The 27,846-nt window shown below is 39.5% G+C and overlaps 1 protein-coding gene across 2 annotated transcripts in view; it reads left to right on the forward strand.

The window, feature by feature from the left end:
- The window catches only part of LOC100871167 (uncharacterized), a 104,947-nt gene that overhangs the window by 42,247 nt on the left and 34,854 nt on the right, over positions 1-27,846 (forward strand). Inside the window, exon 3 of one of the 2 annotated variants that reach the window (XM_086909658.1) lies at positions 11,676-11,833. The exons of the other annotated variant lie outside the window; for it this stretch is intronic. The gene's annotated coding sequence lies outside the window, so the exon portion shown is untranslated. The remainder of the gene's footprint in view (positions 1-11,675; positions 11,834-27,846) is intronic. 2 annotated transcript variants of the gene reach the window in all.

Raw genomic sequence — 27,846 nt, forward strand, 5'->3', positions numbered from 1 at the left:
AATAACGCGTTTCCAAACCAATTTTTCTAATAATATCGATTGATCGATCTTCACGAATCAAGAAAAGTTATCATCGGGACGAATTTCATTTTGCTCTCTTGTTCCATCTTGCTGCCAGAATTTCCTGCTCTCATCTTTTTTGAAACGCGCGTTTCCCTCGCCTTCCTTTTTCTTTCTTTTTTATCCCGCGATTCGTTAGAAAGCGCGGAAGAAATAGAAACGCGTACTATTTTTCCACAGATTTATGCAAGAGGCGGGAGAGAACAGAGAGAACACCCATTTTATGTAACGATGACATTTTATGTAAAATCGTCGATTATTCGCGCAACGATGAATTCGCCGAATGGAATCGCGATTTGTATTAAATTTCGAAAAGAATCGTCGTTTTATCGATGAAAGCGATTCTCTTCGAATCAAAGCGTCTCGGCGTACACGGGCAGAGGCCAGATGTGATCGATAATAGGATCGATTCGATGCAAATGTTTCACCGTGTATGTATATTTGACCATGTTGTGCCACGAATGTTTATAATACCACTATAAAATCATTTTTTTCCTTTTTTACGAATTCGTTCGAACAAATGGACGTTTAAATGAACGTCATAACGATGTACTGTATCGTTCCGAATTTTATATTTCTCGAATATTTATTTATGTATACGTAAAGAGCAAAGATTCGGAACAATTCGAAATGATCTCTCGATCTCACTATTATTTAACCACGCGACACGTGTTCAATGACGTGTTCGTTATCGTCACGTAATACGATCGTTGGTTACCAGAAGCAAGTTGGTGACCCGGAAACGAAGATCAAAATTCGCTTCTCGCGTAATGTAAAATGGATTTTTGTAGTTGCCAGCTCATCTATCATCCACTGACTGATTAATTTGCAAACAAGCCGGTGTTTCAACAACTCGGGGATATTTTAATGAAACGTTCTCGAAATATTGTACGAGTATTGTGGAGGGCAGGTGTGATGGCGATCGCGTCATTCATCCAGGGAGCAAGGAAGAGGAGGAATGATGTATAGGTTTAATGGCAAAAACGGGTTCTAGAGGGGACCTATTTCTAGACAGGTCGAAAATTGGCACGAAGGAAGTTGGAAAGATTCGGTTGGGTCCGGGAAAATATCAGTTTATATGACGAATGGCGACAGTTGAATTAGCTTCTTTCTAGTCTAAATATACTTGTTTTCGAGTTTTGTTAAATGTTATATTAGACACTTTTAGAATGAAAATCCAAAAATTTTCACGCTCAATTTCGTCCAATAACGTAAATAACATTTTCGCGAATTCACGTGAATCACACATAGATTATTCAACCGTTGAGAAAGTATTAAAAATATGTTCGAACGAAGCAGAAATGACCTTTAAAGTTGCATAAATTTAACTTGACCAACCTATCGTGTCTCAGCAATTTACAACAAGTAGCAATTATCATTAATTAATAGAAGAGCTAATGCGAAATTAAAATATAAATTAATCCTTTAGTGCGTATATATTTTACTATAGCGTAGAATTTTCTAGATTAATTTTTTTTTCTCCATATACGTTTACACTAAGTGTGCATTAAACTATCTCGATCTTAACTTCGCAACAAACGATTCAAATACACGAATAAGTCTAAAAAAAAAAAAAAAAAAAAAAAAAATGCGATCAACGATTTATCTACAAGGAATTGCATTTTAAAAAGTTTACTTCCAAGAAACCAAAGAATTTATCTCGAAAAAAGAAAAAAAAAGAACAATGAGAAAGAAGAAAGATAAGAAAATTTCTCGATCGAATATAATCCGAGAAAAGAAACTTTCCAATATACGTAAAACATATAAAACTCGAGAAAAAGAATCTTTCTTTCTGCTCCGATTTTAATAATTTTTGTCAAAGAGAGAGAGAAAAAAGATAAGCGAATCTCTCTCTCTCTCTCTCTCTCTCTCTCTCTCTCTCTCTCTTCTTTTGGAACGAATCTTTAGGTTCCAACGAGGGATCGACGACGAGTATGGCGCACCTCGGTTTCGACAAGGGAACGAGAGAAAGGGCGAAAAAGACGAGCTGGTAGGACGAGCAGAAGCTCGAGTGGAGTGCGGAACTCGAGACCTTGAGTGCGTGCACTCGCGCGTTGGCACGTCCCTGAGCCGCAAACAGGAACACGGCGATTATCCGGCAAATGAATGAAATCGAGTGAACCCGTTCACTCGCGTACGTACGTACGCCCGGCTCGGATCCGCCTTAAACCAGAACCACTTCTCCGCCGTGAATGGCGGTGCACGGCTCGTGCTCCGCACCGAATTACGCGGCGGAGTTAAACGGCTGTCGTACGATCATTAATCTATCTGGTCACGTGGCGTCGTCCGAGTCTTATTAGTTTCGATGCCGACGCGTGGCGTATGGCTTTGGAATGAGAAGTTGGTCGCACGCAGGCTTGCGTGAAAAATTATCGATCTATTCTCGTTTCTTCGATTCGAAAATTGATCTTTTCACGTTTCAGTCATTTCGTTTCAAGTGTGAAATTAGAACTTAGAAGTCGAATGTTTACGATTCGATATTTTCGTTGATTCCGATTATCGGCATTAATTTTTGAATCGCGCGTGATTCCAGACAATTGATTCGAATTTTTCACTGTTTTTATATTTTAGATATGGAAAGAATTTTTTTTTACGAGTTCGAACTTTGATTTCTCCTCTTCTTTATAACACTCTATATAAAACTTGGAACGAACATTGAAAGTTTTTTAATTGCAACTATGATTTATATATGTGGAGAATATCGATAATTTGTGTTGTTATTATTATTATTTTCTCTCTCTCTCTCTCTCTCTCTCTCAGAATAATAATTTTTATCGAGCGAGAGCTGAAGAGATATCTGCGCGACGGGTTCGATATTAATACCGATACTTGGTACGATTCCACGATCGCCTTGATTGTTAACTCTGCCGAGGATTACGCGTAAACATTTCGATTAACCCAAATTTGAATTAACCCTTACGAATTGAATAATGGAGTGCGAAATAATTACTTGGTCGCCAAAAGAGATGAGATCACGATTCGGGCTCGTTCTACGAATCGTACGCACGTTGGGGGATACTTCGATTCGATCCAAACCAAATTTTTATCCATCCTTGATAATATACCGGGAATAAAATTAATCGTAATGAAAACCACCGTCGTCGTGCTATAATAAATACGTGAAATCGATTGCGTAAATAGCAAGAAAGATCGTAAACTTTTTACGGTTATATCTATACTTAATCCATAAACATTAAAGTTTCAACTGTGATTTGCAATAAGTACCAATTGCATACTGCATAGTTAAAGGAATGATTATTTTTCACTGATTACATTACAAATAACAGTCGTTTGAAATAAACGATAATAGGAATGTATTCCGCGATATCGCGGCGTACACGCGAATATAACGAAAATTCGCATCGATCCCGTTGAAACGAACGAACGAACGAAACATCGTCGTGTGGAACGAACTCGAGCCCGATATATCGAGCACAGATCGAAGTAAAGCGATATTAGAGAGCCACAACCACGCTCGTAATTGTCAACCAACGTTCGATCTAATACCTAATGTCCCGTGCCACGACCAATTCATACGTTTGTTACGCCGCGTTTAACTCGTAATTAATTACACAGCGATTCGATAAATAAGCAGCGCGCAACCGTTCATCGCCGTTCGCTCGTTGAATTCGTAATCAGTCGTTATTGCTGCATTCGATTCCTTCTACGAATCGAGAAGCGCGGGAGGAAAAGTCGAAAATTGTTTTCCACGGGGAATCGGAGGTGGCCGGGTCGAGTTTCGACAACGAGTCACGTGTATACTCGCTTTATTCCACGACGTGCAATTTCACGCTCGTGACCGGTGTGCGGGTCCGCTGATAAAAGCTTAACTGGCTATCGCCGGTGTTCTCGTATCTCGCTTGACGAAATAGTCTGAAAGGCTGACGAATGACTCTGTTCTGCATTTTTCTTTCTTTCTTTCTTTCTCTTTTTTTTCTTTTTTTTTTTTTTTTTTTTTTTTTTAGAGCTATTTCGTCGACTCGAGTTTCGATAAATTTTCGCTTTGGCGAAATGGAAGCGCGCGACATTTGACCTGTTCGACGACCTGGAATGGAGATTCCAGCCGATGATAGAGAAAATTTGATGAATAATTAATTTAGAAAGCATTTAAAATCGGTACATTTGTATGATAATCTCACGAAACATCTTCGTGACTGTTACTTGAAAAAAAAAAAAAAAGGCTTGATTTTTTTTCTCCCGAATTTCTTGAACAAACCTTCTATCTTCGATCGAATACTTTTAGAGGCGAAACGAAACGGAACGGAACGGAACGGAACAATTTCATAAGAACGGAAGTAAACAGTTATCCGAGAGCGAAACGTAATTATCCAATGTCCGGTGAAAGAAAATCCCGCAACCTATCCCCCATCCACGCGGAAGTATTGGAAATAAAGTGTTCGATTACAGTTTTGTTCGACTAGAATCTATAGACAATTCCATGGAAGAGGCACCGATCGAATTAGATCGTTCAAACCGATATACAATGAAACCAGTTCCCCGGATAAGATATCGATCAACGACTGGATACGTCCCTTCCGTATATATATATATACATTTACCCTTAAGCTCCATGTGGAAATATTTCCTTGTGCGAGTGTGTTTACTTTTATAACAGCTATCGATTTTATCACTCGATAACTAACAATATCGAGGCTCGTACGACGGTTGAAAAGGGAAAGAAACAAGGCGTTGTGGATATTATTCCACACGAGACTTTAGCGACCGCGTCAGATGTAATTTCATCTCCGAGAAGAAGAAGAAGAAGGAAGTCGAGAGCGGCTCGAAAAACTCGAAATCGAAAAAGTTCGATCGATCGGTTGGTCGGTCGATCGGTCACGAGATAGATATCTCGGCTCTCTGCCGATCATCGTGGCCGAATATGCATACACACGCGGAAATACGAGGTTTGCGATCGCCTCGACTCGCGCAAATATTTGACTTCGATCGAGGCTTCTAAAATTCCTTGCCTCGGATTTTCGCAAATATATTTTTATGTCGAACGGAGGGCACGTACGTTTCCACGAATTTCTTCCACGAAAGAAACGGGAGGAGGCGCGAGTATTTCCCCGACTCGCGGTCGGCCAACGAGTCGCGTGATATTGAGAAATTGTGTTTGTTCCTTGGCGAGAAAAACAATCTCGATATCGGTTGTTATAACGTCGATTCGCTCGAGCAACGAACGTGAATTTAAGGTTGGAAACGAGTTGCCTCGCGAAAAGAAATTTTCTCCCAACGGAATTCTCGTTGAAACGATCGAAATTCCGACACGTTGTTGCGTTCGTTCTATTTTTTCCCAAAGGATCCGATTGGTCGGAAATCATTTTCATCTGGAAATGGATAGAGACACGGCCGAATTTATTTAACCTCAAGAACGATAGAGATAGGAGGAACTGCATGCCACAGTTGACATTTCGCAATCGAGAACGAAATTAAAACTAGATTCAAAGCCAATCTTGACTATTAGCTCGACGCTAACTCGATCTCCCGTTAACTGTCCCCCTTTCATTTTTAATTTATCCTCAAAAAATTTATCTTCGAATCGATAATAAATTATCAATTTATTTTATGCAAATTACCAATATATTCAATTACATTATTCAACTGCATTCCATTAAAAAATGAAAAAGTACTACTCGAGTAAGCAAGCAAGAAGAGGTAGCCGTGGCAAAAATACGGAAATTGGGATGGAAAATGCAATTGGGTAGTTCGCGCAGTAGGAGGTTTTTTTTTTTTTACTGGCCGATCGCAATATCTCGATGTTGGTTGAATTCCGCTCGTTCACGTGCCACGAGGTCAGTCGTAAAACGGTGCTGGAAGAACGTTAGCTTGTTACGCAAAATAACGATGGACGAGCGAGCGAGCGAGCGAATACTAATACAAGTGTGTTTTCAGCCTGTTGGCCGTGACCACGAAGAGAGGTGGAACTGTGCAAAATAGAAACTTGGTTGAGCGGCGCCTTCGGTAAAGGACAAACACGATTATCGGCCTGGTTATCGGTGGCAATTAATCAAGCCACGATTTATCGGCGAGCCGGGGTTGCATAAATTTTCGCATCGTACCGATTACGTACACGACCACGATCGATTAACTTCCTAGTACACGTAATCGTAACTACGCAGAAACGTAGTTTTTCCCCCGATGTATATGTGTTTGTGTGTTTATATTATAATTACATTTCCCCCTCCTCCAACTTTCTCACTTTTTTCCATTTCCTTTTCCAGAGTTTTCCTAATGTCCGAGATGTTGATCCTCGTGTCGCAATGACTTCTCGTAAAACGCGTACGATATTTTTATTTTGTTTGTTTGTTGAAAACAGAAGTGAGATTTATTAATTATAAAACGTGCTGCATGCACGATGTTTCGTTGAATTTAGAATTTAGAAGGAATATAATAAAGGTTATGAAAATGTTAAATATGTCGAAAAATATATGTGGCAAATATCGTCGTAAAAGTTATACTTTATTTCGTACATCAAGATATGAATAGACGTGAAATTTCGCGCGACATATTTTTATATTCAGTTGAAAATGAATACGGATACGATGTTAAAAATTCGGAATATTTACGAGTAAAATCGCGATGAATCTTGGTTATTTTTTCGACCGAGATAAAGTAAAGCCTACGGATTAATTGGTAGATACGCTCAAGGTGAAAATAATCGTGGCAACCGAAGAACGAATTGTTTCCGTTTCTTTCACGAGCCGCGTTGTGTTGCATCAAGGAAACGAACTTTTCCGTTGCTCGTCGCGCAACCGGCTGCTAATGTTTGCTCAGATCGTATCGCGAGGCTATATATTACTCAAACCGGTGGCCCCCGGTTTTCATGTGGAGGAAATATTAATTTGTCTACAAATCGCGATCACGTGCGGTTACCTGAATTACTCCTTAAATTAATCTATTCTAACCTCGTTTCATCTCGAATAAAATTTGATCCGTTACAAAAATATTCTATTCGCTTCGCTTCGATTAATGCATCGTATAAATTTAACTTCATCAATAATTTGATTATTGTTCCGTGAATGAGAAAAAAAAAAAAATATTCCAAAATTTTCCAAAAAATTCCTTCGACCATGACTGCGATATATTATACGCGCTTTACGATAAATTTACTTATCGGTTGCCTTGTTATTGATACAAATAATTTCTGAAATTCTTCTATCTGAAAAAAAAAAAAAAAAAAATAACAACTTAACAACTTTTGTACCTTTCCGTCTCGGAAGATCTCTAAAAGCCGAATCATCGTTACTTGGCATATTTACTATCAATTCACGCTCCGAGTTTTAAAATTGTATTATCATAAAAAATTATAGGAACTGAACGTAAATTTCAAAAATTTACATTTATTTTAAATAATACTAATCAGTCCAACCACTCGAAAAGTTAACGAACCACTCGAAAAGTTTTAAAAATCATCTTCGATCCCTTCGCATAACTAGACGTGAAGAGATTAATAATCCATACAACCTATAAAGTCTCTTAATTTATATTTAACAAATAAGTCTCGATCGACAATTTTATGTTAAAATTGTTAAAATCAATCTATATTCAATCTACACAATATATATATAACACTCTATCGAAACTTCTGGATGATGCACAATGAAACGACTCTGTGTCTCAGGATATCCCATCGATTATAACCAGAAAAAAAATCCTACTCGATCAGAATTTTAAAGATTTCCACACGCTCGAAAAGAAATCGCACGTCTCCATCGAGATCGAGGGATTAAAAATTCTAATTAATCGTCACAAACCGAAGCCAAGCCCGATACCAAGTTCCCGAACTGTTCCCCTCGTTAATCTGTCGCCGGTAGTATCGCTGTAGTAACACGGCCCCCGGTTTCCTGCTCGGATATATTATCGGATTATTGCGTTCGCGGCCTGTAAAAGTTCATACCGGTAATCCTTGGCATACTTAGACCGGACAAAGTCGCGAGCTACTACGTGCTCGCTCTTAATCTCGGTCGAAAAACCTGGCTCGGTCGAACGATATAATATGCGCGACACGTAATGCGTGTATTGTACGAGTGCGGTTTTCCGCGCTTTATGGAGAAGAGGCATTCTTATTCTCACCGTTTCTCTCACGTTGCTGCGCCAGAAAAATTGGCCAACCCGGTGCAACGAAGGAAAGGAGAGGAGAGGCAGAAGCGAGAGCGTCATGAAATAGTTTCGAGGAGATTAGAAGAAGGATTAAAAGGATGAAGAATCGAATTGGAATTCTCTAAAGTTAAAATTGAAACCGAGAGAAGAGAAGAAGTATATATATTTTTGCCTTATAGTTGGACACTTTCCCCGGAACACGAGAAAGAGATTCGTGTCGATTCGAAACCGCGTACCATGACGGGGTTAATCCAAACACGAGGGAGAGTGATTGCAAATAAAATTATATGGAGCGGCGGGAGGAACAAATAAGAGATGGGATCCGTAAATACGGGTTAAAAGGAAAGTCAACAGGGGCGGACCAAGCGTTACGGGCGTGCAAACGAGGGAGTAACTGGATCGTGGGGAGGGGAGGTGGCAGCGGAAGGAGCAGCGAGCTGGAGCCGCGTCGGGGTTGGGAAGGGGTATCGAGGAAAAAAATGGATAAGAAGAGACGAAACGATAAGAAGAAACGCGGTCGGCGTCGATCGATCGAGACGAGACTAAACCGAATTCAAGGAGGAGGAAGTGTTTCTAAGGTGAGGGGGTGGTTGGTAGGCGATAAGGAGGTGGACGCCGTGGATAACGCCGCAGATAACCGGGTCGAGTCGTTAAACATTGGAACGGAAACGAGTCGAGGAACAGTGCAATGCGCCCTGCCTTTTATTTACCGAGCGCGTGCTGCTTTCCATGGGACCTTTAAAAGGCACACGCATGAAAGGAAGAGTGAAGCGAGGAGATGAAGAATGTGTGTGTGTGTGTGTCTGTGTTGGCGTATATACGCTCATGATGTTTCCTTCCTGTTGAACTTTTCACGTGCCCGAGCCCTGCACCCCCTGAACTGTGCGCTCGTGCGTGCTTTTTCTATCGTCCCCCCATCTCTGTAAGCGTGACACATTTTACGTCCACGCCACCACGACCGGCAAATACGTCGGAGGGGATGTTAAAAAGACACACATCAGGGCTTTTGATATAAATACGCGCCGCTTGGAAAACATCCACTCGTTGATCGAATGGTTTATAGCGGAATGGGGGAAGTTGAATCAGAGTCAGATTTCGCCATTTTTATGAATAAAACGTTCGTCGTTTAAGCGTGGATGTTCGTGGACGGTATTGCAAAAGTTTTGGAAAAATTCGAAGAATTCGAGTCGAATAGAGCGAATTTGGAGCGAATTTGAAATTTATTTGACTCACTTTTGACTCGTTTTGCGAAGTTAAGTAAAGTTGGAATTGCAATAACGTGTCTCGTTTCGGAAGGAAATGGGGCACTTTTAACCACTCATAATAACTAAATGCTAGGCACCGTTTCTGAAAACTGACTCACAAATCCGCGATACTTTCCTTTCTCTCTTCCTTCGCAAGCACGCAATCTTTGATATTTTTGTTGCAAGTTTATGTAACCAATTCTAACCGATGCGTTATTTCATTTATGCATTATGTAACATGTTGTTTTGATCTTGAACAACGTTCCCTGGCCGAATATATCGTAAAACGTCTCGACATCTCCGAGATAGATCTTATAAAGTGCATTATAAATCGATACTTTAAATTCCACGTGTCTCAAACCTATTTGAAATTTCGATCGATTGTACACATCCGTGCATAAAAGATGCGTTTAATCATAAACAAATATCGATTCGAAATGATTGATGCAAGAAAAAGGAAAAGATATCGAACCAGACAATTCCATATTAGAAAATCAATAAATAAAATATATATATATAAAAAGAAATACGAAAATTCGATGCAATGACCGTGCAAAGGAGCGTGTCGAATCGAAAAACGATCCTCTAATCCTGGCGAACGAATTTACGGTAGCTGCGATATCGCAATCATCCGGCGAAACCTTTCGTCCGTGTATTACGAGAAGAAGAAAAATGGATTCCGCCCCGACACGAGTTTATAATCACGATTACGTCTCGTCGGTCTTACCTCATCGCGGAAGTCGCGATACGAATCTACCTTGCGATTTGTCGCGATTGTCTTCAGATAGGAGGCTTCCTGCACGTTCTGTTGTCGTTTTTTGTGCTTACGCGTAAGTGAATCAAGGTCACTCGATCTTGACGCGATTAAACGATAGCCCGAAAGATCGAGGCGTTACGATTATCGTTCTCCAGGTCGAACGATATATTTAACCCCCGACATTATTATGATCTTGGAAATCATCGAGTTATCCATCCGTCTTATAGAAATTTGTGTGAACGATAGAATAAGTAAACCAGATCGGAGATACGATTTCGCGCGTGATATTACCGTGTTAGACTCGTTTGCATCGTGCAATAAGTTCCATAAATAACGAGATTACGAAAAACCTAAGTGCAGAAGGCTGAATCACTAATTAAAGTTGCTGGTAATATTTTCTTGGGTAATTTGTATTTACGAGTGGATATTAAAAAAATTCAACGAGTTAACTCGATTTATAACGGACATCGTTTATACCAGCTACTCTTGGTGTTCTATTTCCCTCGCTATATCTCAACAACGGGTGGGAAACTAGGCTCTAAATATAGTTAACCAACTCGAAAGGGAACAAGCTCTCACCCTATCTTTAGTGATAGATTCACTAGATAGTTTTCCTAAACGTATAAAATAGAGCGATCTTCCCCCCTCCCTCGAAATCATCCTATTTCAGATCTCAAGAAAAGAGGGGTTCTTCGATGTACTTTCCTTATCAATGTGGCCGCAAGAAAGCAAGAACAAGCGCTAGGAAAAAAGTAGTACGTAGAGCGACCGCGACACGTCGAAGTCTCGCGCGTCCTTGCCAATTATACCCCTCTCGTGGCTCGCGGAGTGGGATCTTCCCCCACCGAAGACCTCGGTGGCTCCCCCTACTCCTCTCCCCGACTCCCCCTTCGCCCAAAGCGATATGTAAGAGGCCGCACATGTTTCCCCGCGTTCCAGTCTCGCAACGGCACTCGCGAGTGACTGTTCGTGTAGGTTTACGAATCGGTAACCGTTCTGACCAAAAAAAGAAAAACGTTCGCTCGCGGAACGAAGGACATTACAGGGGCACGCGTGTTGTATATAATATCTATACTTGTCTATATATGTATATAGATATACGCGTGTGCGGTAACGCGCGCGCGCAAAGGACGAGTTCTTTCCTCAGTGCTTCATTCGAGAACTGACACGACACACCGCGAACGTCGTTGCAACGAGCAACACGACCGAATATCGATAGAAGAAAAAACATAACGAAGAAAGGAGGAGCAGTGTCGATCGCAACCGTGACTGTTCCGATCGTTTTCCCTTTCTTCCGGATCTCCGCGTCTTTCTTTTTTTACTTTTATACGTAACGTATTTTACGCGTCAACGATACGAGACATAACCTTATTTCAATACCGGGTGCAATACCGGGATCGCAGTGAGAATTGATTACGCGAGTGACAGCTTGTTCCCGTTTTTTGGGGGAGCCACAATCTTTAGAATAGAAAAGAGTGTAATAGAAGAAAATATTTCGTGGTCGTACCTTGTAGGAGCACGGTGAGAAAGCAGAAGTGTGGATATTCCGTATTCCGGACAAGGATATTCCGAGGGTGTTGCCGAACTTAGTGATCTTCCACTGACGTCATTTCGTGCTTTCGTACTTTCATTCGAGGGACGAGAATAGTGTTCGCTGATTCGACGAAAACATGTGAGTATCGAACTTTTCTTCTATGATTCGAGAACACCTTCGAGTCTTTTGATCGCGTTCACTCCGGGGAACAGTAACTCGCGTGATCACAAGCCTGTTTTTTTTCCACAACTGTTGTGTACACACGCGTCACACGGTTAAGTAATGTATGCACAAAACCCGTCGCGATGCGAATTCTGTAACGCGTCACGCGATCGGAGCACGTTCGACATCGTAACGGTTCAAGAGTATCTTTGCCGCGTTCTGTGGCGCAGTAGTCGCGCCAAATTCTACGATTCTGCGATTATCGCAATTCATTCGATATATCGATTGCTTTGAGATAACTTCACTTACAACGTAATTTCAAATATCGCGTCGCGTCGAATCAAATATTTTATTTCGAATTGGTGATGCGTCTTTATTGTTTGAATTGATAAAAAAAAAAAAAATTGTCACAATAGCGTATATAAAATTGAACAATCGAGAATCGTTTCGAAAGTACGAAACACATATGTTGGTGATATTTTAGTAACACATATAGCATAATGATATATATATATATATAAGTGATGATTTCGTAACAGTCACAGCGATTCATCTTTGGTAATCACGAAGTGATGTTATATAAAAATATTAATCTGAAAAAAATTAGAATATTCAATATTATATCGTGAAAAAATTCTGCGATACGAAATAGTTATCTCTAATAATTTACTTAGAAGAATGATTGTTAAATATGATAAAATTCTTTAGTAATGCGCAGTGAATCAATAACCTCATAGAAACATTCAATGGCACGCTTTAACAAAACAAAAATAGATGGACAGATTTGTGTGTCATAGATTTTTGTTTATATTATAAAGATATGTGATCACGTTATTATGAATTGCGCAAAATTTCGCGAGACAAAATTCTACTATCTTTTATCCATTAAATCATTTCTATAAATAAAAATTTAATGGAAACAAGCTTTAAAAAAAATGAGCAATATTATCAATATCCTTGAATTTTTTTCACGATATTACTTACAAAATAGAAATGAATAGAAAAGATTGTGTGATGTCATTTAAAAAAATTAAAAGCGTCCCTGACTTCTTTATTAAAGAAAAAGCGTTTCAGCGATGTTTGATCCTACAATATGCATTCTCCACTCTTTTTTTTTCTTTTTTTTTTTTTTTTGCATACTTTTTACAAATGCAAATCGATACGCGATGCATTTTATTGATACTTTGCAATAAAAATATTATATTAGAATTCTTTATGAACATATTTACTATTCCAGCATTTATATTGCCTTTCGTTATCGATAGAATGCTGTTTAATATCTGTTCTTACTTTCCATTACATTGTTGACAATATTCGAAAAACCATACTAACATTTACGATGGATATCCTATGCTTATAAGTGATTACCGATCGAGCGTGTTAAGTTTTCGCGGTGAAGAAAGGTGTAATAGTGTTAGAATATCGATTCATCGAGACGATTCATCCGTTGGAATGCAGCCTCGTTTAAAAGGTAAATGAAATACCATCGGTTCGACGGATCGATCTGGAAATCGCAACTCGTTGCCAGTCGATCCGAGGCGTTTCGCTTTTCTTCAAGGTTGGATCTGGAACGATCGCCGCGTGACTCAGACTCCTGGTATTACATCAAACAAACATGCCTATTATGACAAATTACGTTAAAGTCGTAACGCCGTCTGGAACTCTTGCTTTTACTACGGAAATGGCGATTTCCATTCGCGATTTAGGCTTTGTGACGCATCGCGTTGAAAGAATTAATTAATTAGGCGCGGGTAATGTAATGAATTATAATGGGTCAAAACGCAATGTAGGTATTTACGCATTTATTTACGTCAGATTGCTCGGGTTGCTCACGAAAATAGCGCGACAATAATAGCAAGGTCGCAGTAAGCTATTCGAGATGGCGTCGACGATTCGCGTTTGATGAATTAATTGACCAGGATGGTTTAATAAATTATAATGAAATCGTGATGCAGATTTTGATTTTATTTACGATGGAAATTTTTATCAACTTATCTTATCTGTCTTGGTAATTGACTATATAATAATTTACAATCGAACGAGATTTTTTTGCGTCGTAATAAAATGATCCATAGAGCGAATATTTAAATACATTTATTTACAGAAAGCGACAGCGTAGCGCACGAATATACGATCTTTCTCTCACTTTTCTCGCGGTATAAATTTACAGATTGCAAAATAGTTTCTAATTTTTAATCATTCGCTTAATTAAAACATCGTTAATTTGAATATCTTTATTCCCTCGTAAAATATCCACGCGTAAAACATTGTACAAATACGAATATTCAACATATGGAAATTATTTAATATAAGTATTTACTATTTTGCATTCCAATATCTTTCCAATATATAATAACACGTGACGTGACGACCGATCTGGCAACGATTCTTCGTCGACTGTGACGTGTTTCTTCTGTGTTATATTTTTATTCGATTAAGAAAATAGAATGGGATTTCTGGGATTATAAATGCCGAGAATCGCCGAGATCACAATTAATTCGGATCGCAGCTAATTACAGCAACGGCGCGGATAATCGGAAGAATTTTATCGGCAAGAATTTCCTATATTTCACGTGGCGGACGTGGCCGCGTCATTTCGAGGCGCTTTTCCTCTTCCACGCAGTTCGAATTTTTTCGCGATTCGAGTCACGCGAGTCGAGGAAAACGGAATTCAATAGTTCCATTCGACGACAGAGAGAGGAGGGAATAGGGAGGAGGATAGAACCGGATCGTCCTCCCTTCTTCCTCTCTCTCTCTCTCTCTCTTTCTCGCCCGTCCTCCCTCTTCCTCCCTCTTTGGAATGGCACGAGGCAAACGAATTATCCAACTCGTGCCGTCCATCGAAATCGGATTATCGTCAATTCCTCTGCACTCAACCCCGCCCATCCAACACCCACACAGTGTGTATCGATTTTCGACGCTCTGTATACAAGCAACTTATTCCATCCCCGCGTCGTAAACATTTCGGCCCTAAGCATTCGTCGCGCGGATTAATCACGGTTTAATTGGAAAATCTCGCTCGGCAAATAAAGCTTTTGAGGCCCGTGTCAGCCCGGTCAACGAAGCCCCTCCTCGTCAGCGTGGGTGGAGGCCGTTTGAATATTTCCGCTACCTTTTCAACAGAAAAATGTCCCGGTAAAGGTTAAGAGTCAGATTTTATTTACGGAACCATGTGTATAAACGAATCTTGATATTTCGATTCCTAGTATTTTTCGTACTATTCCGTTATTTTTCCTTGTACAATAATCTATCTCTATTTCGGATTTTTACTTTTATTATTTTTAAGAATTAAAAGTTTATCGGAGCCTATTTCCTTCTTTCTTTCTTCATCCTTGTTTTAGATAAAAATTTATTTTTACTACTTCTTTTTATTATGAACTTGAAGTTTGGAAAACTCGCGAACTCGCAATTAATCAAAAAAAAAAAAAAAAAATAATAATAATAATAATAATAATCTAATGAGAACTTTGCACGAATCGTTATAATTATCAACGAAACAATCTTGGTAATTCTTATACATCGATGAATCGCGACAGAGCGGAATCGGGACGATGAAAAATCGGTTGGTAATTAAAGAGTGCGGTCGAAAGTTTCTGGGTTCGTGTACTCGGCCGAAAATTAATATGCCGATATCGAAGGCAAAGTATTCGTGCGGGCGATAAATTCTAGCCACCACGTTTCTCCGTGGTTGCGAGGAAGGCGAGATTAATCGTAGTCACTATAAAAGAAAAGAAAAGAAAAAGAATCGAGGGTTTTGGTGAGGGATGCGCGTGAAACGTGGACGATGGATGGGTTTAATTCGATGTAAAATCAATCGTGTTCTTCGTCTCCTTCCTCGTAACTAGTATTCTCTTTTAATTATCATCCGTGATTTATCCGTCTTATGGATCCCTCACGTTATTTATCGTGATTATTGGAAATCACAAGAGAATACGTTTCATATCGTGATTAGTTAGAAATTTTTCAAATTATTGATCGAATTATTGTCTGAAATGATAGTTCAGATTTTAAATAGCAAGGAATAAAATTGCAAAATTTGGGATTATGATTAAGGGGATTAAATTTCGATTTCTCGTGAATTCTAATTGATTTCTTAAATTTCATTCAACAAACAAATAAATCACCAATTTACATTCTTCAGATCCAATCTCTTAACGAACGATGTAAATTCAATTACAACCCTTTTCTTTCTCTCTGTAAGAAGAGCATATAAAAAATTGTGCTTGGAGAAACGAAAAACGAGTCCTCGCTGATGTGATCGTAATAAATTTTCGTGCCGCATTCGGCCTTTACTGGGCCATCGAGCGACGCGCGTTTTACGAGGACGAGAGCCGAATTTTCATCGCCTCTCTCGCGTAACGTTTATCCCAGATCCCTTTTCAACGAAACGGGGTTCAGAAACAGGCTGTTAATCCTCTCCTCTTTTCTCTCTCTCTCTCTCTCTCTTTCTCTCTTCCCCCCGTAAAAGGATCTCGAACGTTCGCTTCGTTTTACAGAGTTTGCGATAAATGCTATTGGCCTTGTAAATCAGCGTCCGGCTTTTACACGAGCCGGGGAATCGAGCTTCTATTTCCACGGTCCAATGCAATTTCTCACGTTTTTTATACGATCGCAAAAAGGATCTGAATCTTTGTAAGGAGGAAACCGATTCTCCATGCAGCCAGCATTAATTATTCCGTACGTATTGCAATGCTTCGAGGAAACGGGAAACAAAATATCGGAGGGGGAATGATACGATGAATCGTTGCAAGGCTATTTTTTCTTTTTTCTTTTTTTTTTTTTTTTTTGTTTCCATGCGCGGATAGGTCGGATTCGTAGGAAGATTGAATTATTTTTGTTCTCGGTATTCCTATAAAAAAAAAAGATTATAAAAAGAAAAGGATTATCTTTTGTCTCGATTATTTCTCGAAAGGGAAAGTTAATCAAAAATGATGATAAGATAATAGTTTATAACACAGTTTTACTTTCTGATAATGCGTATGCTTGCACCCTCTCGTCTTCGCGCGATAGAAATCTGGGGGAAAAATTTTATGTCGGGACAATTCTCGCGGAATTATCACGACGCAACGCGTAATTGAAATTGTACGAGGCAACTTTCCTCGTATCTGCAACGGTCACCCAATGGCGAAAGTTATTTCGAAATGTCTCGTTAATTCTAATCCCTTCTGCTTGGTTAATTCACAAAGCGTTTCGTTCCTGCACGATCTACGATCTCGAAGTACGGTCATCGCTTTTCACGCGTCACCAACCGATCCATCACAGAGGATCAAGAATAACGCTGAAAACCGTGTTCGAAACGCTTCATTGTCCGCTTCGTTGTTCCATTCTGGACGCGTAGCGGTGTACTGCTCCGTGAATCGTTGGTATTTTTTTTCGGTCGATCCGCGAAACCAAGTCTCCCCTTTTTTTGCGAAAAAAATCGAAACGTGAACGGACTGGGGAATTCGATGCAGGTAAATATCCATTGGTGGACGCGTCTCCTCCAGCAATCGTGCGATCGTTGAATGTTTCTCGAGACATTAACTCGTAAGAAAAAATTATTCCACGAGTGGAATATGAAATTATTACTGCCTCGTGATGGTTTAAATTTTCAGCTCGTTGAAAAATTGTTTCTCTACGAAATGAATATAATAACGCGTGTGTAACCTTGTGATTCGGTTCCTTTGTATTTTCATTGTTCAAGAGATATAATCGATGAGAGGAAGGAAGGAAGGAAGGATCAGGAATGAGAAATTCGACGTCTACGAGAGGATTACAAATGAGAAATTTGAGTAAATATCTTTCGCGTTTTCTACGATTTTCTACGAATCGGGAAGATAACGGATGGGAAGAATCGAAGTGGGTAAATATCTTTTGGATACGTTTCAAAAAGATCTTATTGATATTATCGATAAGTGTTGAACAGTCATAATTTTAGTCTTACGAGGAAATTGTGCGAAAGGATTACAAATGGGAATCGCGAGTGTGAGTAAATATCTTTCGTGTATATTTTTCCGAATTCCTCCGATTGTTGGATAAAATCGGAGTGGGACGTATTTAGGTAAATTGAACGTTGAATTCCCATGTTGTTGCGACTAATAATAGTTTCAGAGGCGGGAACTTAGAAAACTTAATAAAAAGAGGAAAGGGCAATGTTTGTCTCGAAGAAGATTGATTTTTTAATTGCTATAAAGTTATATAATGGGCGTAAAATTTGATTAATGGCTAATTTAGATAAAATAGCAAGAGGGAAAGTCATCGTGTCTATTGGATCGTCAATGATCGTTGTGAAATTGACGGTGAAAGCAGTGACATTTAACAAAGACCCTTTTTAGTAATCGTCATCCGTGAACTCCGTTTGACATATCGTTTTTCTTCGGTTCTGCTTCCCCGGCGAGCAAAGGTTGCAATTCTTAAATATTGCCCGTGGCTCGACGTGAACTTTGCTCTTCGCATTTGCCATTTCCTCGTGTTATATAGATACACCAATTCCGTTTTTCAATTTTAATTTCTCCTTCCCCCGAACTCTCTTATTGAAAACGAACGTCTCTCCTCGAACGTTCTCGAAATAATCGAAAAAATATTATTCCTACGACGGGAATGTCTGAACAAATTTAACCAAAAGTCTGAAATAACAATTGGCTCGAAAACAGGAGGTCACGTTATTGCTATTTCATCGTTTTCATCTCTAATACCGAATCTCTTCGTCTCTCGCTATCGAATCAAAGATCAAACAATTTCGAATCGACAATGATCGATCGCAAAACTTCTCGAATATCTCAGGATGTTTATCTTATTTTTACATAAAAGAAAAAAAGAAATTACAATTTGGAGAGTTTCCACCGATTCGTTTGTTACAGGCCGATTCTTTCGAAAAAACATTCGGCCTGAAACGAAACGAAAACTTTACAGTACCGACACATTTTAGTACCCTTCGATAGAACGGACGAGTCGAAGATGTTCTCTGTTTTGTGTTGAAACACGCGTTGCAACCTCGTTGTATTAGGATCAGCATGCTCGTGACGTAAGCGGGGTTTATTGATTCGCAGAATCCAATATAACGAAGCCAAGCGCGGGAGGGGTATCCCACCTCGTTTTATAGGCCGTATTTCTCGTATTCTTGGCAAAAATCTGAACTCGCTTTTGACTTTTTTCTCTCTTTTTTTTTTTTTTTTTCCTTTCTTTTTTCGAGCGTTCTTGAGATTCGATTGCGCAACCTCCGCGATTTTCGCCGACCCATTTCTCACCCCCTTGCGAAAATGGAACAGAAAGATCGCTCTACGCGATCGATTACGAAGAAACCTACTTCCTCGATGTATTACGAGTCGTGTAAATATAATGAAAAGTTACGCAAAAGGTATCGAGTCGGTCTGATCAATGACGGTGGTCTCCACTTGAAAGTTGGTGAAGTTGATCGCCAGTGGAAAAGTCGAGTTATAGGTGAACGTAAAGTTGAGGTTAGGTTGAAGATAATCGCGTTGGACTCTATTATGGGTAGAAAATTTGTTCAAGTATAACGAGTGAATAAACGAAAAGAATAGAATTTTAAGGGGAAGACGAATATCGATTCGAAATCTTGAACTTGCGTCTTTTATTAATTTGAATTACCACGAAAAGAAAATTGAATTCCGATTCTTCCATCGTTACGTCCTCTTTCGAAATTTTAACTACTTAAAACGTCCATTAAAATGGAAGTTTTAAACTCACCTATCGTCTACGAAAAAAAAAAAAGAAAAATGGAATTTTAATTTTTCCATGCAATTGAATTAAAATTTTAACTTGCCTACTAATTGCAAACAATTAAAATTACCATCGAAAATAGAATCCCAATTACAACTCCTTTCGTCGACTTCCAAGAAGACAGAATTGATTCCACGTTTCGAGTTCTACTTTCACAAACGAAACTCGAAGCAAGCTACTTTCTAAATAAAATTTTTCCCCTTCAACCTTTCCATTTCCTTCCCCCTTTTTCCCCCGTCGAATCTCAAAGGAAGAAGAGCAATCGCTTGTTTTACAACGATCGTAACCCGGGGATGCGCCCGTGTTTACCGTAATAAATTTCCATGCGACGTTATTGCTTGTCCCAACCTCGTTACCGAGTGTAACAGCTTTTATTTCACCTTCACTCCACCCCCTTCCCCTCGGTTTAGAGAGGGGTTGCATTTTTCGAGGGTGGCGGCACGAAGGAGAGGCCTCTCGTTAAGGGCTCTCGAGGAAAATGACAGGGTTGCCAAACGTGGCTGCGAGTCGGGGCGTAATTTTAACCCTAGGTTGTACGTAGGTTGTGCCCTCGTGTGTCGAGCCCTGTCCTCTGTTTGCTCTCGCAATTTCGCCTTGTTTTATCGCTCGCGCGATCAAAATTACGAGACTTGGCCGGCCACGTTTCGTGCGCTCCTTCCTTCGATCTTCGCCTCTTTGTGTACGTTTGTATATTCACGGAATATATATATATATATATATGTATATATAGGCACGATGTGGAAGATTTTCGGTTACGTGACAAGCGTCTTTATTCCCGTGCGTCACGAAACGGTCTCGATATATTGGTAAACACGCAGTCTGATTAAGTTTATGGCCGCCTATTTAGGAAGCCGGTCGCGTTTCGAATGGGAACGTTTATGGAGATTGATCGGTGGACGAAGCTTTCAGCTTTGTGGGTCAGTTAGAGGGTGGACGAGGAGAAAGAAAATCTTGTTTCGAGCTATGGAAGGGTTAAGATGGCGGTACTGACGAGGCGTTGGAATTTTAAAATTCGCTGGATAATTTAATTGGAAAAGTGTACGACCTGTGTGAGCTAGATTTATCATAGATAGAAACTAAAATACAATAAATAAATATTCAGTCATTATCTGTGTACTTAGTTGTAGACTCGATGTGATAATTTCAAAGTATACACACTTGTCGTAGAAACTCAAATACGGCGGATAAAAATAAGAAAAATTCCTGTTATCTGTTTGAAGCGCGTTCCTTCGAGTCATCATCGCTTCGTCATGAAAAAAAAAAAAAAAAAAAAAAAGAAAAGAAAAGGAAAGGAAAAGTAACACGTTTTTAACTCTCTCGATAAATGATAAGACGTTTCGAAACAAATCGCTCGTTAAGGTGACGTTTTTATATATTTTTTACAAAATATAAAAATTTCATTCGTAAAACCTTGAATCGTGGTCAAAGGCAACGACAGATATCGAGTGTGAACGCGGTGAGAAAACGAAGCGCCATCGAACCGCAGCTTATTCGGTGTCACGTAAAAGTAAAAGTGGATGAACGGAGGAAAAATTCTCTCCTCCTCGCGCACACACCGTGCAACGTGTATCTCGGACGGGATGACCCAGTAGCCCGTTTTCCGTCCGATTTACACGACCCTCCAAGTTCAAAGTGGCCGAGCCAAGTCGTGCATAAGCATTATCGACTATAACCGTTTAAAACGAAGCCTTTCGTTCTCGCCCCGACAGAGCCTCGTCACGGCTTCGAATCATTTATATTTATACAAAGAGGCACAAAGAGGATCGTCGAAAAACTTTGGATAATTAAGGAGTTTTGCTACGTTTTTTTTTTTTCTTTGAAATTCTTTGAATTTTAAATACTTTTACTCGATAGCTCGAAAAGTAATACATATATATGTATTTTTTCTTTTAGAATAATCAAGAATCGTATGGTTTCATAGAATTTCATAATGAATCTGGAAATTTCATCACTCCCTCGAGTCGCTCCTTCGAGTACCAAAAAATTCATTCTTATCGCGTTCGTATCTCTTTAATCGCTATGCACACGTGACAATCGTAGCTCGACGGCCGATTCCTCGAACAGAAACGAACAGTTACGGTTGGCGAAGAGCATTATCGCAGAGCGTCATTGATATATTTATCGATAGAATTTTGTAGATTCGTTATCGCTGCATGTGGCTCCCTCGTGGATAGGAACAATGGGAAGTGTTAAAAGTTAACGGATCGATCTGGCCCGTTGTTTTTTTCACCTAGGTCTGCTTTACATACTACGCGATCGAAGGAAAGGAGGATCGCAAAGGAAACCGTAATGAAACGCGAACAATGCGCAGAGATTACGCTACGAGGATAAGTGATACGCGAGGTATGCACTTTGAGACACTCGCTCTCTTTGATATACCGAGCGATGTCTCAGTGTCTTTGATGTGTCGCTGCTATGCACATACAGTATTTTGCAGTTTTATGAACTTGATACGTGTCTTACTTAAGCCTTCGAGAGTTGGTATTCGTTTCGAGGGGAGATTTCGAGTGTGCGAAGAGCTTTCGATTTTCACTCTTCGCGTTTGGTAGAGTTTTCTTTTTCGAGATCAAAAATTACGATTGCTCATTTTATAATTCGAGGAGAAATGATTTTCTAAATGATAAAATTTCTATCTCGAATAGAGATTAAATTCGCATCTATGAGAAACTTTCTATCTATGTCCAAGACAAAAATCCTTATTTTGATAGAAAAGAATCGTTATCGCACATGTGAGAGCTTAAATTAATCGTACAAAGTTATCGAAGATTACGTTGATCTCTTAAAGATAATTAATAACTGGTTGATAACTTCAACTTATCGAAAGCGATCAAAATATGATTTTACGAGAAAGTACAACATATTATGTATTTCTTTGAATGTAATTTCTCCTTTTTTTCCCTCTCTCTCTCTCTCTCTCTCTCTAATATTTTTCAGTCGTGCAGATTTCTCTGTTTCTGCCACGCTGCTTATTCATAGCGCACGATAAAATTTCGCCGATACAATTTTTGTTACAATGAATCACGTTAATCCTTGGAAACGACAACCGATTATCAGAGCACTCGTTCTCTCTTTTGTTTTTTTCCAAATGCGATTTCATTCCGTCTGGCTTTGTGTTTACAGATAAACGAGAACGCGATACAATTAGCCGATTTATTAATGTTGATAACATATTTCTCTCTTTTTCTTCTTCTACGTAACGGAATGTGTATCGATCCTCTCGTTATCTTTATTTAAATCAACTCGACGTTTATTACATAATTGACGTTTTTGTTATTACGATCATCGTTAATGGAATTACGATCTAGTCCGAGAAATTGTATTCAATGCGAAATTTCCATTTATTACACGTAACGGAATGTCAAAACGCAGACAAAAACATTACGATTCCTCCGAAATTAAAACGAATCACGCCGAAGCTACACCAAAAAAGAAAAAAAACTAATTATTCATTTTCCGATATTTTCCAATGTTTCTCGTAAATAAAGAAAAAATTCTCACGAAAATGGCCCGATTCCACGAACCTTGCAAAATAAACAAAAATAAAGAAAACGATGAAACGCGATCGTGGATGACCCAATCGATATCGTAATCGATACGATCCTTCCAAAAAAAAAAAAAAAAAAAAGAAAGAAAGAACAAGATGCAATTACCAAAAATACGTTTCCACGATCGGCGGGGGGAGTATCGAGGAGGCGAGCTTATCGGGAGCACTTTGCGCGCACCGCTCCGCCTGGCCTGTTTATCGCGATGTAACGGCTCCATCGCGATGAACGCGGTCGTGCGATATTACGTAGAGCCGCCATCCGCGGGGAAGGACAACCTGATACCGATATCACGGCGTGGAACGAGGGGGGAGAGCGCTATCACGTTTGTATCGCGCATCCACGATCCCAATTTCGCGATACCATCGATCGTGAACCGCAACCCGGGGTCGGGGTTATCTCCGCTCGGTTCGTGTTCCTTCGTGTCCCCGTGATTTCGAAATTCACGTGCCCATTCACGATTTCTGTCGTACGATGAGCACGTGATTTTTCCTCTCCCTTTTTTTTTCCTCTGTTTTCTTTTCGAAGATTAGGCTGGAAGGAAGATGGGTTATGGAAGTATTTGTCCATTTGTGAATTTTAATGATTTAATAATAAAGGTAGGGGTGGAGTGGTTTAGCAGGATCGTCGTCGAAGAAATCCATGAATGAGATCATCGATATGGCGTCTATAAACGGCAAGATAATAGAGATTGGGTTGGAGAACGTAGCGAAAGTATTAGGAATTTATCTTTTTATCTGTCTTGCGAATGGAATTATCAATAGTATATGTGGAGCGTCTGTTCCACGAGCTTGTCTGGACAATAGGGGTATTTCTCTTTTTTTCTTTCTCTCTCTCCTTTGTTTGTTGAACGGTGGATATAACTCATTTGCGAGCGAAATTTTTCTCAGCGTGCGCACGATCCAACTAAGAGATTAATTAATTTTTCTCGCTATTTTTCGGCCATTTCGTACCACTCTTTTCTTGTACAACGTTCGTGTCCAGCCGTGCAGAGACGGATTAAAATTTTAAAAGCGATCGCCCCGAAAAAATGTTTATAATAGCGTTACGAGAGCGTTGCATTTTATACAACATTATGAACCAAGTCGTAAATTCTTTGCTTCGCGTAGAAAATTAATCTCTTGTTCAAAGGGATCTTCCTAATACGAAGATCAAACAATTTTTTTTTTTGAAATATAAATTAATTAATCGTTGTATTTTATTCGTAAAACTAGTGTATATATATATATATATATATATATATGTGTGTGTGTATGTGTTATTAAAATTCTATGAGAAGGATATATATATTTTTCTATCAAAAACAGGCGTGTTCGTATTTCATTAGCGGGAATTAAGTTTGCCAGATGCTGTGTTTAATTGATACACGTCTACGAATTAATTGAAACAAGGGGAGGGAGGAAAATGGAACGAGGGAACGGAATAATTGTTGTTCCTGTTAGCATCGTTATCGACAAAACTCGCGCCATCGTTGAAATTGACATCTGTCGCAACTTGTCTCTCCTCCCTGTTCGCCTCGCGTTATCACCACGGCCTCACTGTAATATTTAAAATTGCGCGATTTCTATCGAGTTTCATAAAATTTCCCGGATTAACTTCGAACCTTGGTTTATCGATCCCCTTGAACTTTTTTTATCTATATCACGAGTATTCGTACCCTTTTGAAAATTTCGAGAATAAATCTTTTCTCCAATTTTCTCTATCCTGCTGCTATTTTCATTCGTGCATCGATTTCGATCGATATCGAGTTTTCAATTATTCCTCCGATGTTTAATTCTTTTAAATTGAAATTCCAATTTTCATTCCCGGAATTTTATTCTTCTCTTAAGATTTTCCTTAAACGCTCGATAAATGTTTCCTTGAGAGCTGCAAATCTTCCCGCATTTTTTCCAATTCTAATCTCCCGCCACTAATCTCGTAAATTTCAATTTCTTGCCCTTTATCCCTCCGAAAAATTGGCGAGAAATACGCGCGCAAACACGTCTATTTCTCGCCTATCAATCTTCTTCCGCAGGGTTCACCTAATCGCGGTTGATAGGGGAAACGTAGTTTCGAACAATTGCATCAATTTCGCGGAAACGTTTTAGTTGAGAATCAACACGAGAGCGAGTCTGCGTCTCAGGAGTAGTACAACGTGTTCTTCCCCCAGACGCGTGAAGTACAGATACGCGTGCCAAATTGTTTTCCGCAACCTGTGTGTTGCGCAATTGATAATTTATTGGGAATAATTGTACGCGGAGGCCGTACGAATATTGCGTCATCGTGTGCATACGTAAAGGCGTGAATGAGCCGTTTGTCTGTGAAACATCGTCCCGTCCTACGATGAAATAACGAATATTAACCCTTTGGACTCACGTTTGAGTTCAAAGACGACGATACGAAAATTGTCGGTGAGAGTCGTCGCGTACGTTTTTTTTTTTTTTTTTTTTCCTTTTTTTCTAAAACCCTCTGTGTGCGTGTATTCGAGATCTCACTCGACAATATAATGATTTGCTAAGTTTATCGACGCAGATAACGAGTAATCGTTATATACCGTTGCAGTTCTTTTCCTGTTCAATTGAAAATTCGATATCGAAACGATTCGTGTATTATTTTCCGAATGGTTTATGAAGAGATAGGGAATTTGAATTTATCAACACGATGACGCGTGAAATATGAATTATTGTTGGAGCTCTTCCGATGATGAAATTTTCTTCGATTATTACTGCTAAAGAAGAAAAAAGAAAAGAGCTTACAAGCTTTGCAATATTCGTGTGATAATGAAACTGATACCAGTTATCAGAATCAGATAATGACAGCTGTATTAGAGTCAAATTGAATTGATGCGAATGAAGAGGACGAATTACCAGGATTTATTAATTAAATTTACCGTTGGGATAGAAGAATGTCGATCTTCAATTTCACGAAGAAGAGAAGACGCGACGTTTCGTCTTTTACATTATAAAAAATAAACTATGTAATGATAGAGAAAAATAAACAAAAATTGCATTGCATAATTTATCGTTATATAAAATAAGAACCTTAAAATAAGAAGGTAGAAATGCGCAACAAATCGAGTTCAAATTCGCATCGATTCAAGCGACGAATCGGCATCTCGAGATTGGAAAAAATTCTCTGAAAAAATCTTTGATCTGAAAAAGAAAACGTAAGCTAACAGAGCCAATTCTCGGAAAATTTTAAGATTTAAAAAAAAAAAGATCTTCTCCACCCCCTTTCACTTCGTTCGCGTCCACCGATTTCTATCGACCCGGTGACCCAAATCGGAACACACCGATCAACGTCAGACGCACGCACCTGTGAACGTGTGAACTCTCCTCGTCGAGCTGTTGAGCCGTCTCTGATGGGCGAACGCGACCACCGACCTCTCCAAGAAATTGCCTGGCGGGCAAACAAAGCGGGACGCGCAAAGGATTTCGATAAACGATCGTTGAACCATCCAAGTGTTATCGCCCTCCGCACCGATCGAAGATCGGCCGAAGAATCGGTGGCTGCGCGGAATCACTCTTCCCACTTCTTTCCTCCCGTCTCGAGCCCCTCCCACGCGTGTAAAGTCGCGATAACCGATCGTATCGATCGTTCAAACGACCCTTGCGAACGAGCGACGTGGCGGCTGCTCGCAATTATTTTCGTTGAACACGGTGATGCATGGCGTAATTTTCGCCACGATTTTTCCTCGCTCCTCGCTCTAACTATGCAACAAATTATGGCCGACCGATCGTTGAATTTTTTTTCCTCGAGATTTCGATCGAGACGAGAAGGGGAAAGATCCACACATTTTGGTGTTTATTCAAATTTGGAATTTGTCTCCATCTCGGAAGAGAGAATCTTTCATCCGAAACGATAGAGTATATAAGTCGTATAAATAAACGATGAGTCGTTTTGGCGGGATAATAAAGATAGCGATACGATAAACAGGTATAAAAGGAAGGATATTAAGAGAGTCACGTGGCGTGGAGAATTGATTGAACCATGATTTTCGAGTTTTTATATCTGGTGTATACGAGTGAGCTTCTTGAAGTAGAACGTTACTCGCGTTATCGCTTGATGGAAGATAAAAAATTCGTCGCTCGCTGATAAGACATGGAAAGACATTTTCCAACGTGAGGCTATTCCCTGCGTTACTCGAAGGCATTGCCCAACATCGATAAGTGATTTTTTTTTTTTTTTCTTTTTCTTTTCCTTAGAACGAGTTAGAATCGTTATCTCTCCCTTTGCTATTGTTTCGCGGATCGTTTATTCGGGAAAATTTCGTAAAATAATGGACGATCAAATAATTTTTTGGAAAGAAAACAGGGGTAAAATCTAAGATTCGCGTTCTCGTAAAATTCTCATTAAATCGAGGTTCGATCTCTGGAAAAGGTATCGATTTATTTATCGTCGGAATGTTGGAGCGCCCCTTGAGAGCTGAGCACCGGCCAAACCAGACGGTTGCCAAGTGATTACGAACGAGCAAAGAATCCCAGCTTACAGAAAGTCGAGCCAAAATTTCGTGAAAATCGATAACGCTCGATAATAATACGTTAGGTAAACGTTCTTGAAGCATTGTCTAAACATAGTCAACCTTGACGAATCGAACTTCGTAGCCCATTTTACGTAACGGATAAACACTTGCCGTCCCTTATAATTATAATTACAATTATTCTCCCCAAGAATCACTTTCGAAGAATTCTTTTCACATTCAAGCGTTGTATTCCAAGCATCGATAAATCTGATACTCGAATCGAGCCT

This window comes from Apis florea, unplaced genomic scaffold (genome assembly GCF_048593485.1).
Source record: "Apis florea isolate Af1SG1 unplaced genomic scaffold, ASM4859348v1 contig_3158_pilon, whole genome shotgun sequence".
Taxonomy (NCBI): domain Eukaryota; kingdom Metazoa; phylum Arthropoda; class Insecta; order Hymenoptera; family Apidae; genus Apis; species Apis florea.